Here is a 16,559-nt window from a genome sequence, read left to right as displayed (position 1 = left end):
CCTTGGGACCCTGCACCCGTGTCAGAGACCCGGAAGAGGCTCCTAGCTCCTGGTTTCAGATGAGCGCAGTACAGCCGCTTGGGGAGTGAATCATCGGATGGAAGATCTTCCTCTCTGTCTCTCCTCCTCTCTCTATATCTGTCTTTCCAATAACAATAAATCTTAAACAAAATTGCATCTCCCAGTTTTTTTCTTTCTTTCTGTTTCTGCCTTGGAAATGGGCCCTCTGTGCTGCTACGTCAGGAGAATTCTGACTTAATAAATCTTGTTTTGCTCACTGATTTGTTTACATGGAAATTCTTTCAGACTTGATAATAATGGAGGTGATCATCTCGTTTGTGCTGTTTTCTCTGTAACAGTAACATGACCTCCTGACAGGAAACTAAGGAGCTTTGGACTTTAGTATGTCACAAATATCACATGGAACATATAATACAGCGTTGTGAGACCCATAGAAAATACGTATTATGTATGTGTTATGAACAACTATATATGAATTTCAATGGTTTTACAAATTCAAAATCTATTTTTATTTTTTTCCAGGCTACAGTTTTGAGGTTGGGGGCTCTTCCCTGCCCCCCGCCTCCAGTTCCCTCTCCCACTGTTTTCTCTCGTCTTATCACAGTAGCATGGCGCCTTAGCAACAGCGACAAGTTTAACTTTATGCTATTTAAGTGTGTCGTGGCATTGTAGGGATAGGCAAAGCTGGAAACTCTTTCACACCGTCAGGATGTACTTGACCGTTCCACTGGGAACCCTCCTTTCACTCAGCAGTTGAGATGCGTCCTGCAGCGTATCTGTGCCTCCGCTCCGCTAGCCTCCGTTGTATGGTTCATCCATGAGAATATATGTATGCATATGATTACCTGTATCTATTTGCTTTGTACTTTGCATGGATGCTGTTTTATATCAGAGAGAACATATGCTATCTGGCTTATTTCATTGAGCATAATGGTCTCCAGCTGGGACCATTTTGTTGCTCGTGGTAAGATTTCATTCTTTTAAATGGCTGTGTACTCTTCCATGAAGTAGACGTACCATTTTTCCCCTCATTCATCTGTTGACAGGCATCGGAGTTGTTTGCATGTCTTCACTATCATAGCTTGTGCTGCCATTGTCCTCGGCCATTTGGCTGAAATCAGGTGCAGATTGTGCTGCTATAAATTTAGGGTTGCAGGTCACTTTCTAGTATGTAGATTTCATTTCATGTGGCTCTATTCCAAGGAGTGGGGTAGCTGGTCTATGGCACGTCAATTCTCAGGTGTCTGAGCATTCTCCATACTGACTTCCACAGAGGCTGCTCAATGTTTTTTCCTCCTAATAAACTTATCATTGAATTTTTTCATGTATTTTTTGAAATATTTGTGTATTTCTTCTAAACAGCATGATTCATTCTTTACCTACGATCCAAAGTTAACCAGGAACCCTTTGGTTGTGTGCTTTATTTTGTTTTGCTATTTGCTAGGCTGGTGAGTCTAGTGTTGGACAATTTTTTGGTTTCTGGAGTTGAGATTCTGGAGCAGTAGGGAGGTAGGGGTAGGGCAGTGAGGTAGATGACAAAGAGAGATTTTAAGGAACACTGGGAGTGGGCATTTAGCCTGGTAGTGAAGACACGCATGTGCCGTGTCAGAGCACCTGAGTTCTGTTTCCGGCTCTGGCTCCTGACTTTAGCTCCCTGTGTGAAACTTACACAGAGTTCCGGGTTCCTGGTTTCGGTCTGGCCCAGCCCTGGCTGTTGGGACCATCCGAGGGATGAACCAGAGGTGGAACCCTTTCTCCCCCGCCCCCTCTCTGTAACTCTACTTGAAAACAAACCAACAAATAATTTTTTTCTTAAAGAGCTATTTATTTCAACCAGAAAGGCAGATTTACAGAGAGAAGGACAAGAGACAGAGAGAAAGATTTTCCATCTGCTGGTTCATTCCCCCGAGTATCTGCAATAGCCAGAGCTGAGCCAATATGAAGACAGGAGCCAGGAGCTTCTTCCAAGTCTCCCATGCAGGTGCAGAGTCCAAAGACTTTGGGCTGTCCTCTATTGCTTTCCCAGGCCACAAACAGGGAGCTGGATGGGAAATGTAGCTGCCGGCACATGAACCGGTGAGCATATGGGATCCTGGTGCTTGAAGGGAGAGGAGTAGTCTGTTGAGCCATTGTGCTGGGTCTGAAAATAAATACATTTTAAAAAGAAAAAAATAATAATAATCAAGAGAAGCCAAAGGAAGTCAAAGATCACCCAGGTGGGACAGGGCAGAGAGGTGACAGCAGAGACCGAATTTTTCAGCGACACCTATAAGGAAGTGGAGCAGGTCAGTCTGACCTCTGCTTCCTCCTCCTCCCGCTCACCCACCTCTCCCTCCACTTCCCTCTCCAGACGTTGAGCTGTGTCCTATTTCTTCACACTCCTGCTCTTGCTCTGATCCTGTTGTCAAAATCCTTGCAAGCTGTTAGCTGATAATGTGTCTGTGGCAGTCATGAAATGCTAGTCCAGCGGAGGCTACAGGAGTCTAAAAAACAAGTGTGTGTCAGGACAGGTATGGCAGGAGAAGCCAGAGGGTCTGGCCACTAGGCGGCAGTGCCACGAGCCTTTACTGTGATCCGGGGTCTGCTCTGTGCTCAGGCTTGCCAGGTCCAGAGGGTCCGTCTCCTTGTGCCCCCAAATCTGCATGCATGCAGTCATGTTGACTCACAGTCACAAAGCTCAAAGACAGAAATGAAAATAAAAAATTCAAACGAGTAGTGTGTGGGAAGACTTGTGCCTAAGAGGATGTTTGCCTGGCTGGAGACTGCCTCTTGTGGGATCAGAAGACACAGCCAGTCAAGGTAAGAACAGGTCAGGGTTCAAGGCTCCTGGGATCGGTGCAGGAGGAGCGGGTAGAGAAAGACCAAGGTTTTATGTAAATTGAGCCCTCAGATCTGTACCTGCCACCTCCACAATGAAGGCTCCCTTGACACAGTGACTGAACAAACACTTCAGAAGAGGCATGCTTTGTTCTGGGTCCCGTTAGGACAGGTGGGTATCAGAGCAGGGGCAGATAGGAAATAATAGCACATTCTACAGAGGGTGGTTGTTGCAGAATGTGAGGAAGGGATTCTTTGCAAACACAGTGCAAAACCAACAGGTGGCCTGGCATTCTGCCACAGCCAGTTAAGTTGTTGCATGCTATGCCAGCCTCCCATGCTGGAGTTCAAGTTCAAGCCCCAGCCTTTCTGTTTCCAATCTACTTCCCTGCAGATGTGCCTGGGCAGGCAACAGAAGAGGACCTGAGTACTTGGGCCCCTGTTGCTCCGGTGGAAGAACCGGTTGGGGTTCCTGGCTAATGGCTTTGCCCTGGCCCAGATCTGGCAGTTGGGGAGTGAACCAGTGGATGGAAGATTTCTCTGGTTTTTTCTTCCCCTTCCCTCTGTTGCTATGTTTTTCAAATAAGAAAGTAAATAAATCCTAAAACAAAACAAACAAACAAAACCGAGAAGAGATGCTAACATACCCCTGAACTAGCCACTTTGGGAGCACAAGCACTTGAAAGGTAGAAGGAGCAAGCTGTTGCCATGTTCTGGCTTAAAGCCATCGTAGGGAAGGGCTCTGAGGACTGACCCTGCTGTCCTGGACTCAGTGCCACCTTGAATGCCTGCTTATCCAGTACTGCTGTAAATCCCCTAGCTCTCGATGCCCTTGAACACCTGGTTACCCAGTACGACTATAAACCTCCTAGCTCTCAGCCCCCTTAAGGCCACTTGCTAGGTAAGCTTAGTGACCCTCAGATTTAAGCTGTGTGCGCCACCCATCCCTGGAGACCTTTATCCCTGTGTCCACTCACAGCTGCACCTGCCGGTCCCTGACTCCCACACACCCCATCTCCCTACCCCGAGGCCGTAAAGGATGCCTGTCCCCTTCGTTCTCTCTCTCTCTCCTGTCTGTGTCTCTCTTCGCTCTTCTGTTCATCCTCTGCTCTCTTTATCTCTTTGCTCTTTGTCTGTCTGCCTCTACTCCGCTCTCACCTTCTCCCCACCTCATGCCACCACCCCTGCTGAAATGAAGGCCTCTCGTGTGGCTCACTTGCTGTGTCACTTGCGTTTCGGGTTTGTGGAAAAAACTAAGAGCCATAGCTCTAGCTATGGTTGTAAGGAAGGGCTGTTGGCAGGATCGTGGTGGCTTTCGGTAGAATCTTCTGGCTACTGAACAACATCATCTGCAGAGAGCGGATCAAAGAGGAAACACTCGAGCTTCTCTCTTTTGCTCTGTGGCTCTGAACCTCTGCTTGGCTGAACTCAGAGGGCAGCCAGAGCATCTGGTGGGTACAGTCCCCAGGGACCAGTCTCTCGGGACCCAAAGCAGGGAGGACAGAAGAGAGAGCAGGTCAAACGACCGGGGAGGGGTGCCATAAATGGTGATCCCTGGCCACAGACTGGCAGCATCGTAACTCCTTTTCCTCCTTTGGACTCCCTTGCTGGACCACTGGATTTGTGCTTGTGACACTCCGGAGTCCCTTCTTCCTGCTGGGAGCACCCGGAGCACCCAGGTCTTCTGGCCTGGGATCCCTTCTCTGTCAGTATCGTGGTGCTGGACAGCTAAGTGGGGGTTTCATTAGAGTCATTGTATCATTGTATCATTTGGTTTTTTGTGATTTGGAGGGGAGTGGAGGGCAGGGCACCTGCCAGGAAGCTTCCGACCTCCGCAACTGAGAGAGCAAATGTATACTGCTCAAAGTCACTAGGTTTGTGGAAGTGGCCCGGAGGATGATTACAGAGGTTAGGGACCCCCGATTTGGGGGTCTCTGCAGACACCTGTCCAGGGGAATCCTGGGCACAAAGGCTCCCCTGGTACTGTGATGATGTGGAGAGCGCATACCCAGGCAGCTTACGGGACCCTCTCTGTTCGGGAGCTCCCATGTGGCACAAGCCTTCCGGTGCCCACGACATCCGACATTCCCCAAAAGGCAAGCGGGAGAGGAGGCCCCTCCAGGTCGGGATGGCCAGTGGACAACCAGAAAGTGACAGGAAGGACACACTTTATTTCCGGCAGGCGGCGGCAGGAACACCTTAGGGGCCGGCTTTGGAGCCCACGGTTTTGGCCTGGGTGCTTGGGGCTGGGGCTGCAGGAGCGAGGAAGCACCCAGAGAGGCTGCCAGGCCTTTAGCAGATTTCTTTAGTTCTGCTGGAGAGACCCTGCCGTGACCCCAGCTGGGGAGAAAAGAGCCAGCTGTGAAAAGCTGCCTGCTTTCTTCTCCAATTAAGTCACAGACGCTAAATGGAAATGAAGAGGACAGGGCTTCCAGAGTGCCCCCAGAGCAGCGAGGCGGGATGTGGAGAGGCGCAAATGCATTTCGGAGACAGCCTCGCTGTCAGAAATCAATAGAGCCCGAGCCTTCTGCGGCTGGCCAGTTCATAAGGCGAAAACGGCTCGAACTCTCAATTTAACATTTTCAAAGCTGATATTAAATCCCCAGATTTTATATTTACCGTGGCCCATTTAGGACCAAGCTATAAATCTGAAGTCTCTTCCTCAGCTCACCAGCTTGACAGGGCTCGATAACAACTTTTATAATCAAGTTCAATAAAGATGCACAAATCTCCATTTTGTGATTTTTGGCTTACAACCATCTTCATAAATACCATCTTCCTGCCTCAATGCTTGTCAATATTTGTCATTTTTTTAAAAAGGATAAAATAGAAATACTATGTACACTCTTACCTCTTGGACGGAAATTGCTGCTTGTAAAAGGATTCATTGACTGAGATGTCTTCATAGCCGCGGCGGTGACCACCGATGGATGGGGAGGGACGTCAGAGAGTCCGTGCTGTCCACAGGCGAACGGAAGCCATCCAGCATGGGACGGGTGAAGACTCTGCTTTGCTCTGCAATGCCTACACATAAAGGTGACAAGTTCACCTTCAGGCTGGCTTTGCTGGAGCTTCTTTCTTCAGAAATTGTAAAAAAAAAAAAAAAAAAAATTAATAGACGGTATTTTTATTCCAACAAGTTGAACTCTTGAGTTTTCTATTAAAAAAACTGAAAGCTTTTTTTTTTTGTTGTTGTTGTTGTTAATTTGTTTTAACTGGAGAAGCAGATTTACAGAGAGGAGACAGAGAGAAAGATCTTCCATCTTCTGGTTCACTCCCCAAGTGGTCGCAATGGCCAGAGCTGAGCCCATCTAAAACCAGGATCTGGGAGCCTCTTCTGGGTCTCCCATGCAGGTGCAGGGTCCTAAGGTTTTAGACTATCCTCCACAGCTTTCCCAGGCCACAAACAGGGAGCTGTATGGGAAGTGAAGCAGCCAGGACACAAAGTGGTAGCCATATGGGATCTGGCGCTTGGAGGTGGAGGATTAGCCACTTGAACTATCATGTCAGGGTCTTTCTTTCTTCCTTTCTTTTTTTCTTTCTTTCTCTCTTTCATCTTTCTTTCTTTCTCTCTCTCTCTCTCTCTCTCTCTCTCTCTCTCTCTCCCTCCCTTCTTCCCTTCCTCCCTCCCTCCCTTTCATCTATCCTTCCTTCTTACCTATCATCTATATTGATATGGAAATGCTACACACACAAGGTGCTTCAGAAAGTGGAATGCCAAGTTAATTTGGAGCAGGTGTTTTGCATAGCAATTAAGCTGCTGCTCAGGATGCCCAAGTCTTCTTGCCAGGGTGCCCGGGTTCAAGTCCTGGCTCTTTCAGTTCCAACTTCCTGCTAATGCGCATGTGGGAGGTAGCAGGTGATGGCTCGGATTGGCAGGTCCCTGCCAGCCACACGGACTTGGATTGAATTCCCATCTCCTCACTTGTGGCCATTGGGGGCTTAATTAGCAGATGCGGAATCTCTGCTTCTCTCTGCCCTTCAAATAGATAAGCTTTTTTTTTTTTTTTTTTCTTTTTGGAAAGAACAAGTTTACTTTGATTGCCAAATGCTTTCACATTTGGGCAATGGCCAGGCCAAGGCCAGGACCTGAATTCATTCAGGTCTCCCCCAGGAGTGGCAGGAGTCCGAGTACTTGGGCCATCTTCTACTGCTTTCTCAGGCACATTATCAGGAAATCAAACCAGAAGCAAAACCACCAAGGTTCACACTGGTTCTGTGACATGGGGTGCTGTCATCACAGGTGGGCTTGACCTGCTGTCCCACAGTGTGACAGCCCCTCTGCGAGCTGTTTGAAGACCCCTTGTATGCACCATGTACCATGTAATACATGTCAAAGTAATATGAGAGTATTTCAACAAGTTCATGAAAAATGGAATTAAAAGATGAGTTTGTTTTGGTACAAGAATTTGGAAGAGCATCTATTTATTTGAAAGGCAGAGTGACAGAGAGAGGAGAGAGAGAAGCCTGCCTCCTTGTACGTTCCCCGAGTGTCTGTAGCAGTTACACTCAGGCCAAAGCCAGGGACCGGGGACCCACCCAGCTCTTCCACATGCGTCACAGTGCCTCAAGTCCTCGGGTCAGTATGTGCTTCAGGTGCTCATGAGCAGAAAGCTGGATCAGAAACACTGTTAAGGACTTGAACTGGCGTTTCTGTATAGGATGATGGCATTGCAAGCAGTGGCTTAACATGCCATGATACCAGCCTTGGGGCATCAAATGTTGCCATCTGTGCCTACTCCTCGATTTGTGTGAGAATGCCAGACATGACGTTCAGGACCGTGGCTGCCCCGAGGAGGGTGTGATCAGGAAGCTCCGCACAAGGCATCAGGGGAATGTGTGGAGCTTTATTTTGTCAGACTCGGTGGCTCAGGTCTTATCCTCTGTAGCTTTTTTTATTTGCACATTTGTCATATTTCATAATTAAAACAAATTTCAAGCAGGAGACATGAGGGTGTGGTCCACACATCATTCACACTTCATGTGCTTCTCCGCTGTCCTTGGGCACGCTGCTGGCTCCACAGGGAAGTCGGGACCAACATGTCTCCCCGACAGGGAGGGTGAAAAGCAGAGTCATGCATTTACTGCTGCATGGAAGCTGATTGGTAAATTCTCTGAAACGTTTAAAGACAGCAGCTAGGGCCTGGTGCGATAGCCTAGTGGCTAAAGTCCTTGCCTTGCACGTGCAGGGATCCCACACGGGTGCCACTTCTAATCCCGGCGGCGCCACTTCCCATCCAGCTCCTTGCTTGTGGCCTGGGAAAGCAGTCGAGGACGGCCTAAAGCCTTGGGACCCTGCACCCGTGCGGGAGACCCGAAAGAGGCTCCTGGCTTCAGATTGGCTCAGCTCTGTCCATTGTGGCCACTTGGGGAGTGAATCATTGGACGGAAAATCTTCCTCTCTGTCTCTCCTCTTCTCTGTATATCTGACTTTCCAATAAAAATAAATATATTTTTTTTAAAGACAGCAGGTAAACATGCACTCTTCACAAGTTGGCACAGCCACGCAGACTCCCTGGACATGCTCCAATTCCAGAACAGAGTGCTTGGGTTGCATGCCAGCTTCCTGCGGATGCACATCTTGAGCGTTCACCTGTGAAACTACTAAACCACCGTCCCCATTGATGCCATGAGTGTTACCCATCCCCTCCGGGAGTTCTCTCCTGAATCCTTTGTTTTCATTTCTCCATGTGCCAATTAATTCTATGTGTTGTGCGATTCCTTGTTTTATGCGGATTCTATCTTAGCTCTTTAATGACCTTTCCAATAGCTGTTTTACATCCCTCAGCTGTCTGGTCCTTCTGGGATTTAGCGGAAAACCCGAGGGTGGGTTCCAATGGAAGCACACAAGAATCTGAGCTATAAGTTGGGCTGAAAGAACCAAGTAAAGTGGGCGCATGACCAAGCCCCAAGCCCTCCGAACAGCCTGGAGTTCCACGCTTTGGAAACTTGCTTCCAGGGAAGTGACATACATTTGTTACCTTGTAGGGATGTTTGAGGAAGGGTTAGGCGTATTCAAAGAGGGGGGTGCTCACATGGTGAGTTATCATTTGTGTGACACATGTTGCTTCCTCGGAAAGGGGTTGCGGTTTGACATTATCATGAGGGGTTTGGGCTTTCTTCACCAGAAAGGTGGCGTTGGAGATAAGATTGTGGTTGCCACAGAGACTGTTTAACCCAGCTCCAGGCAGGTTGTTTTGGGGGAACAGAGGCAGAAGAGGAGAGGAGCTGTAGTCTGACAGCCCAGCTGGGCACACGGCAGTGCTGGCAGCTGATTCACAGCACCAGGAGACCTGCTACAGGACAGCTGTGGCTAAACCCTGCATCACAGCCTGGCACAACCTGAATGGCAACTCTTCCCTTTCCGGGCACCACTCAAGCTTCCCTTTCTGGGCATTCTCCGGGCCCGCCCTCCACATGCCACCAAGCGCCCCATTTTCCAGGTAGCTGAAGCCACAGTAACCAAGCCAGTGCTAGCTGGAAATATCTGATCTGGCTACAGGAAGTGCCCCTCCGATGATGTAGAGGTCATTATAATAAAACTTACAAGAAGCACTCCCACTTTATGCACCTGATGCCATGATCTTTGGGGTATTTTTTTAAAGATTTATTTTTATTGAAAATGCAGATTGACAGAGAGAAGGAGAGACATAAAGAGGATCTTTCATCTGTTGGTTCACTCCCCAAGTTGCCACAATGGCCAGAACTGAGCTGATCTGAAGCCAGGAGTCAGGAGCCTCCTCCGTGTCTCTCACGTGAATGCAGAGTTCCAAGGTTTTGGACCATCCTCTACTGTTTTGTCAGGTCACAAGCAAGGAGCTGGATGGGAAGTAGAGCACCCAGAACTGGCGCCCATTTGTGGTCCTGGTATTTGCAAGGTGAGGATTTAGTTATTGAGCCATCACACCATGTCCTGGATATTTTCAAGAATGAGCACAGAAGTGGGTGCTACTGAAACCTTAGCTCAAACTCCACTGCCTTTTCAATGCTTAATTACGAGAGCTGGAATCATGCACCAGAGCTAGGAATCCGCTGGGAGACATGGATCCTAACTGCTAGACTAAATGCCCACTTCACTAACCCAATGTTAACCCTAGTTAAGATCAGCCTGGTATCGTTGCAGGTAGATGCATGCCACAGCCAGCTGCATGAGGGCACTTTCCCGTGGGTAGCTCCCCTATGAGCCGTAACCCGGCTGGGCCTGGCTAAGGATTCTATGCAACACCAACAGTCTCGTCTCCAAGTTCACCTTTCTGATGACGAATGCCAACTGCCTTGCCAACTGTGATGTTCCATCTCTACCTCCTGCCGAACACGGATGCATGGGACATACATGATAGCCTAGTCGACAGGAACAGCCGCCTCCTTTAAGTATGCACAACTCTACCCAGAACGCTCTGCACAATCCTTCCCCAAGTGTCCCCAAAACATAACAAATGTGTGTCACTTCCCTAGAAGCAAGGCCTCCGAAGCTTGGAACACCTGGCTGTTTAAGGGGCCTGGCATTTGTTCATTAGATCACCTTGGTGCTGGGCTCTGTCCACCCAAATCTTATTCCTTGGCGCTCCCAGCTTGAACCTGTGGCTGTGTGTGCCCATTGGCACCTGTGCCAGACAATCACCCTTGGTGTTTTGTGTCTGTTTGCACTGCCTTTCAATTCCAGCATCCTGTGAGTGGAAATTTCTAAACAAGGTATCTGCGAAGAAGATGTGATATGACGGCGGCAAAACAGGCCACCCGAAGTAGGTCACTTTGGCATAAGGATTGTTTGAGTTAAAGGCACTTAACACACATACACACACACACACCAGCAGGTGCAGGAAGGACCCTCCAATGCTGCTGCTTTATTTTGTAAATGCGAGACTAATACCCCTGGGCTCCACCCCTGAGAGTTTGACCTAGCAGATCTGAGGTGGGGTCTGGGACTCTGCACTCCCAGGGTGGGGAGTCCCTGAGACCACCCTTCATGCACCAAGTTGGAGCTGCCTGCATGAACTGGAAATGAGAGAGATCTGTGGGAGAAACGCCTAGGAAGGTCCCATGATGGGAGCTCAGCAGGTATTCTGAGTTTGGGTCACAGTCCAAGGTGGACTTCTGAGAAGAGAGGGCTGGGTGAGGCCAAGTTTAGAAGGAACAGGTCCTACAAGATTGCCTCCCTCTGACACCAGCTGCAAGACTGAAGGCGCCCAAGACCACCTAGAGGTTTCAGGAATTTGGTAGGAGGAGTCGTGAAACTCACAGAAAGCTATTACAGTTGTGATTCTATTTGAGACTCAGCCAAGGGTAGACAAGGAGACTCCCTGAAGATGGAGTCCATGGGAGCACCCCAGCTAGAGCTTCCATTGTCCTCCCACACCGAGTCAGGATGTGCTACTTTCCCAACATAGACACATGACAATGTCCATGGAGCACTGCTAAGCAGGTTCTCACCCTGTGGATACCATGCGACCCAAAGTCCAGCCTGAATCTTTCTGAGAAGGGCCAGCCCCCTCTGGGAGCTGTGTTGTTCCTCTCTGACCAGCAAAATAACAAGGTTTACCTGCCAAGAGCTGAGGGTGAAGGCCAGATGTTTTTTGGAACAAGGTTAAAATTTCCCCAAAATCTTAATGTATTTGCTTGAAAGACATGGAGTGAGTCCAGGAGCTCCCATTTGCTGGATCACGCCCCTGAGCGAGTGCACTGGTCCCCGCTGGGGGTCAAAGCTGGCATCCTGAAACTCAGTCCAGCAGGGCACCCAATTCCTCGAGCCATTGCTACTGCCTTCGCAGGTTAACTGGAGCCAGGAGCAAAACTGGGTAGCTGTAGCTGGATGTGGTAGTCTTACTGGTATCTCTCTCTTTTTTTAAGTTTGAAATACAGAGTGACAGAGAAAGAGGAAGAGAAAAGGAGAGAGAATTTCTATTTGCTGGTTCACTCTACAACCCAAACTAGGTCAAGCTGAAACCAGGACCCAATTACTTAGATCCACCGCTGCTTTCCCAGGGGCGCTAGCAGGGATCAAAGCAGCATGAAGTAACCAGCGCTCCCATAGGGAAAGCTAGCCTTGCACGCATCTGCTTCATCTAACTGCACCGCTCTGGCCCTTGCTGGAGTTTTAACTGCTAAGTCAAACCTTCATCTCAGGATTATATTCTTTACTGCCCGAGGTAGGAAGCGACTTAGCCAGGTGTATGGCTTGGGGAAAGGTTTAGCCAGGTGCATGGGGAAATCCTTGAGCCTCAGTTGCCTTCCAGGGCACACACAGATGGCTGGGCTGGCCTGCATTGGGACTGCTGACTTCTCAACTCAGTGGGATTGAGAGTAGCCCAGACAGGGGGCGTTCTGTGAGATCAGGGATAGCAGTAGGAGCTCCATCCAGGCCTCTTCCCTAGATCAGGGGATCCGAGGAGGCCTCTGCATGGCTGCTGTGCGCACAGTGCCAGGGGGGTGGGCTCCTGTAAAGCACTTTGCCCTGTCTTGGGGCTCTGGCCTGGCCTTGCCAGGGCTGTGCCGTAGGGTGACAGTGGAGAAGAACGAAATTTGAACAGAAGTTGGAATGTGCGTGACAGATGTGCTTCCGCTAGTAGGTCTCTCCCGTAGCCTTGGTTCCTGTGGCTGCCTGCTGGGGACCCCCCTCCCCCCGCCCCGCACAGCTTTGCCCCAGCTTCTGGCACTTACCCAGCCTGTATGGTGGGGCAGTCAGTGGTAGCACTGTGCACGTCTGCTCGGCCTCCCTCGCCTCCCCTCGGCCAGCTGTTTGGGTCTGAAACCCTGTGGGAGAAACTAAGATGACAGGGAAAGTGTGCACTGGAGAGCAGCCACGGGGAAGCCAGAGGGGCCGGACTCAGAGCATGCTGCAGGGAGGGCTGGCCCGCCTGGCCCGCCTGGCCCCACTGGTCCTCGTTCCTGCTTTCACCTTTGCTTTCGCTCTGTCTCAAAGCCCAGAAAGTGGCTGAGGAGGCTTTTAATTGAATGTGAGGACGAGTCTTGGCATGCTCAGGAACCCACACATGGGCCTGGGCTCAGCCCTCACCAATGCCATGACTAGAGGAGGGGTGGTGACCCTGCTAATACACACCCTGGGAGGTGGGCAGTGATGGCTCAAGGACGTGGGTCACCCACGTGGGAGACCCGGGTGGAGTTCCTGGCATGGGCCCTAACGGTGGCTGTTAGTGGCATCTGGGGAGTGGAGTAGCAAATAGGTGCTCTCTTTCTGTTTCTCTTTTTTTTCTCTCTCTTTCTCAAACACTTAAAAACTCTTCAAAGCAAGGGAGGAAAAACCTCTCAGTAGCTCCCCCCCACCCATGTTAGAACCCCACCCCCAGAACATCATGACTCGGGGACAGGACCCTGGGCACCGCAGCTGGCACTCTGGGTCTTACTCCTGACCTTGTGGCCAACTATTATGACTCTGTCTCCCAGATTCTAACACACCATCGATTGTAAGATGTGCCATCCATTTAATAACTGCTTTCAGAAGATGGCCTATCAAACACACATCAACTGAAACACCCACCCTGATTGCAGGACCATTAAAATGTGAAAAATACAGGGTGTTGTAAATCGAAATGGAAAAAAAAAAAGAGAGAGAAGCAGACTTTATAAAGGCTAACGACAGAAGAGGCTTTCTGTAATTCTAGGATGAGATGCAAAGCCCATACCCTTTGAAATCATCATATTAAGAGGCTTCTTACCCTGGGTTGCTGCTACGTGTTTGAGAGGATGTGGGCGCACTGACCTCATATTTATTCATCGGAGAGTGTGGTGTTAGTGATACAATTTTTTTTTTTTTTTACTTGCAGGGTTTGGTTAATTTGTTAGAAGAAATTTACATCTTCTCAGAACACAGAGCTAAATGGTATTTCCGTTTTGGAATAATGATAGCTAATGTTGGTGGGGCACTTTTACTGGCAGGTTTCCTCTACCCAGGGTTCTTACACATGCTAAGTCATTTAACCTTAGGCGAAGCCCATCTGAGAAATGCTAGGACTTCCTCTGCCACAGACAGGAGTGCAAGAAGGCAGAAAACTAGAGCAAGCAATGCGAGTGTGCTTCAGAAGCTCATGGGGAAATGGGATTTGAAGCTATGTTTATTGTGACATTGAAATCTCCTGACTCCAGCTTCCTGCTGATGCAGCTCCTGGGAGGCAGTGGCAATGGCTCCAGTGACTGGATTCACATGGAAGACCTGGCTTGAGCTCCATGCTCTTGGTTCAACACTGGCAGTTGTGGGCATCTGTGGAACAAACCCGCAGTTGGGAGCTCTGCTTCTTTCTCTGTCAAATAAATAAACAGTTTTTACAAGTTCATGGAAAAAACAAATTGTAAAAAACCATGGGACTGATGTTGTAGCATAATTGCTTAGGCGACCCCCTGCCCCGCTGGCATCCCCCATGAGTGTTAGAGTCCTGGCTGTTCCACTTCCCACCCAGCTTTCTGCTGATGCACGTGGGAAAACAGTGGAAGCTTGCTTAAGTCATTGGGCTCCTACGCTCATGTGGAAGACCCAGATGTGGCTCCTGGTGCCTGGCTCCTGGCCTCATCTGCTCCAGTCCCAGACATTGAACCTATTTGGATAGAAGATCTCTGTTTCTCCCTCTTTCCCTGTAACTCTTCCTTTAAAAAAACAATAAAATAAATCCAAAATCAAAAACATCCGTGAATCAGATGTAGCGGTGAAGACACAGTTTGGAACACTGCATCCCATCGTAGAGTACCTGGGCTTGAGTTTCGGCTCTACACTTGCTGTTGGTTCCTGCTCATGTGCATGCCTGGAGGCAGCAGATGGTGGCTCAGCTAACTTCGTCCCTACCACCCACAGGTGAGGTCCACATTGAGTTTCTGGCCTCTGGCTTTGACCTGGCCTGATTCTGGCTGTTGCAATTATTTAGGGGATAAACTAGCAAATGAGACTTCTGCCTGTCTCCATCTTTCTCTGTCTCTGCTTCTCAAAGAAATCGAAGTTAAAAAATAAAATGATTAATTTTGTATGAAAAAGAACTAGGTATGGATTTCAAAATTTGCTTATAAAAAGATTTATTCATTTATTTAAAAGGCAGAAGTACACATAGAGAGAGGTTTTCTGTCTTCTGGTTCATTCCACAGATGGCCACCATAGCCAGGGCTGGGCCAGTCCAAAGCTCTCCCTGGGTCTCCTACATGGGTATCATGTGCCCAAGCACTTGGACCATCCTCTGCGGCTTTCAAAGGCCGTTAGCATCAGGGCACTGGATGGGGAGTGGAGCAGCTGGATCTGATGTGTGATGCTGGTGTCAAGTTTAACTCACTGCACCACAGTGCTGGCATTGGATTTAAAACTTCTGCCATCAAAATAAACGTACTTTCACTTTTCTTCAACTTTTAAAAATGTTCTCAAGTACTCAAGCTTCTACAGGCAGGAGGTAAACTTGAACCTATGGAGTATGGCTCTAAGCCCCTAATCCTGCCCAAGTACCTAATATAGCCCCGGTCACAGCTCAGATCTTCCCAAGCAAGATCAGGTTTCCAGTCCTGCCTGTGGGCCAAGCAGAGGTGAGCAGTCTGGATCTTCTCTGCCCTGGTTTCAGAAGCCTTGGTTATATTATTTGCCAATTTCCTTGGTGTGAATAGGAAGGAACTTCAATAAACTTACGGTGCTGGAATTAAGCAACAGGTTGATTTTGGTGCCCCCAGTTTTGGAATGCATGGATAGAATTTGCATAATATCCATTTTCCATGAGCTTTATGCAGCACCCTCACCGTGGCTGGTTTTGAGCATTAACACTGCTGCCGTCACTCCTGGGCATTTAATAGTTGTCTCTCCGGAGCTCCAGTGAGCTGGCCCCTTCCACCACTGTCTGCTGGAGGAATTGTCCTGATGGATAGCGGCAGTTTAGCCAGGAAAGCATTTTATGCAAAGTTAGATGAAGGCAGCTGTGGCCACACCTCAGCCCCTGTGTTCAGGGTGTAGCCATATCTTCTCCTTCTGCTGGGCTCTGGGGGAGGGGGAGGGTGTGCTCTCCATGCTTCGCTGGCGCCCAGGGGGAGGTAGCTGCCTGGCTCCTGCTCAGGGAGGAGTACTGCTTTACTGAAGCTGAGCAGTGGCATTGCAATGACGAGACAGAGGGGAAGCAGAGAGCTGAGAGTCCCGGAGGAGGTGAGGGACCTGGAGCAGGCTAGGCAGCCATGACCAGGGAGCACAGAAACAGGCAAGTTCTGACAAGCACAAGACCTGGGAAACATTGGAGTGGACTTCCAGATAAGTAAGTAAATAAATAAAATGAAATGAGAAAAAAATCTTGAAGGTTAAAGTCACACAGAGAGGGAGAAACAGAGAGATGGAAAGAGAGTCTATCTCCTGGTTCACTCCCCAAGTGGCCACAATGGCCTGAAGAACCCAAGCCAAGGGATTCATTTGGATTTCCCGCATGGGTGCAGGATAACATCCTGCATGCTTCTCCCAGACGCATTAGCAGGGAGTTGAATTGCAAATGGAACAGCTGAGACACAAACCAGTGCCCAGATGGGATGTTGGTGCTGGTGGCTTTACCTGCTTTGCCACAGTGCTAGCCTCTATATTCATTCATTTCTATGAAAATCAGAGTCACGGGGTTAGGGAGGGCCGGAGAAAAATAGAGAGAGAGAGAGAGAGAGAGAGAGAGAGAGAGAGAGAGAAGAGAGAGAGAGAGAGATTGGCTTATTCTCCAAGTGCTTCCAAGTGCCTACAACAGCCAGGGTTAGACCAGGCCAAAGCCAAGAACCTA

The sequence above is a fragment of the Ochotona princeps genome, chromosome 26 (genome assembly GCF_030435755.1).
Source record: "Ochotona princeps isolate mOchPri1 chromosome 26, mOchPri1.hap1, whole genome shotgun sequence".
Classification (NCBI taxonomy): Eukaryota; Metazoa; Chordata; class Mammalia; order Lagomorpha; family Ochotonidae; genus Ochotona; species Ochotona princeps.
This window is presented reverse-complemented; position numbering follows the sequence as displayed.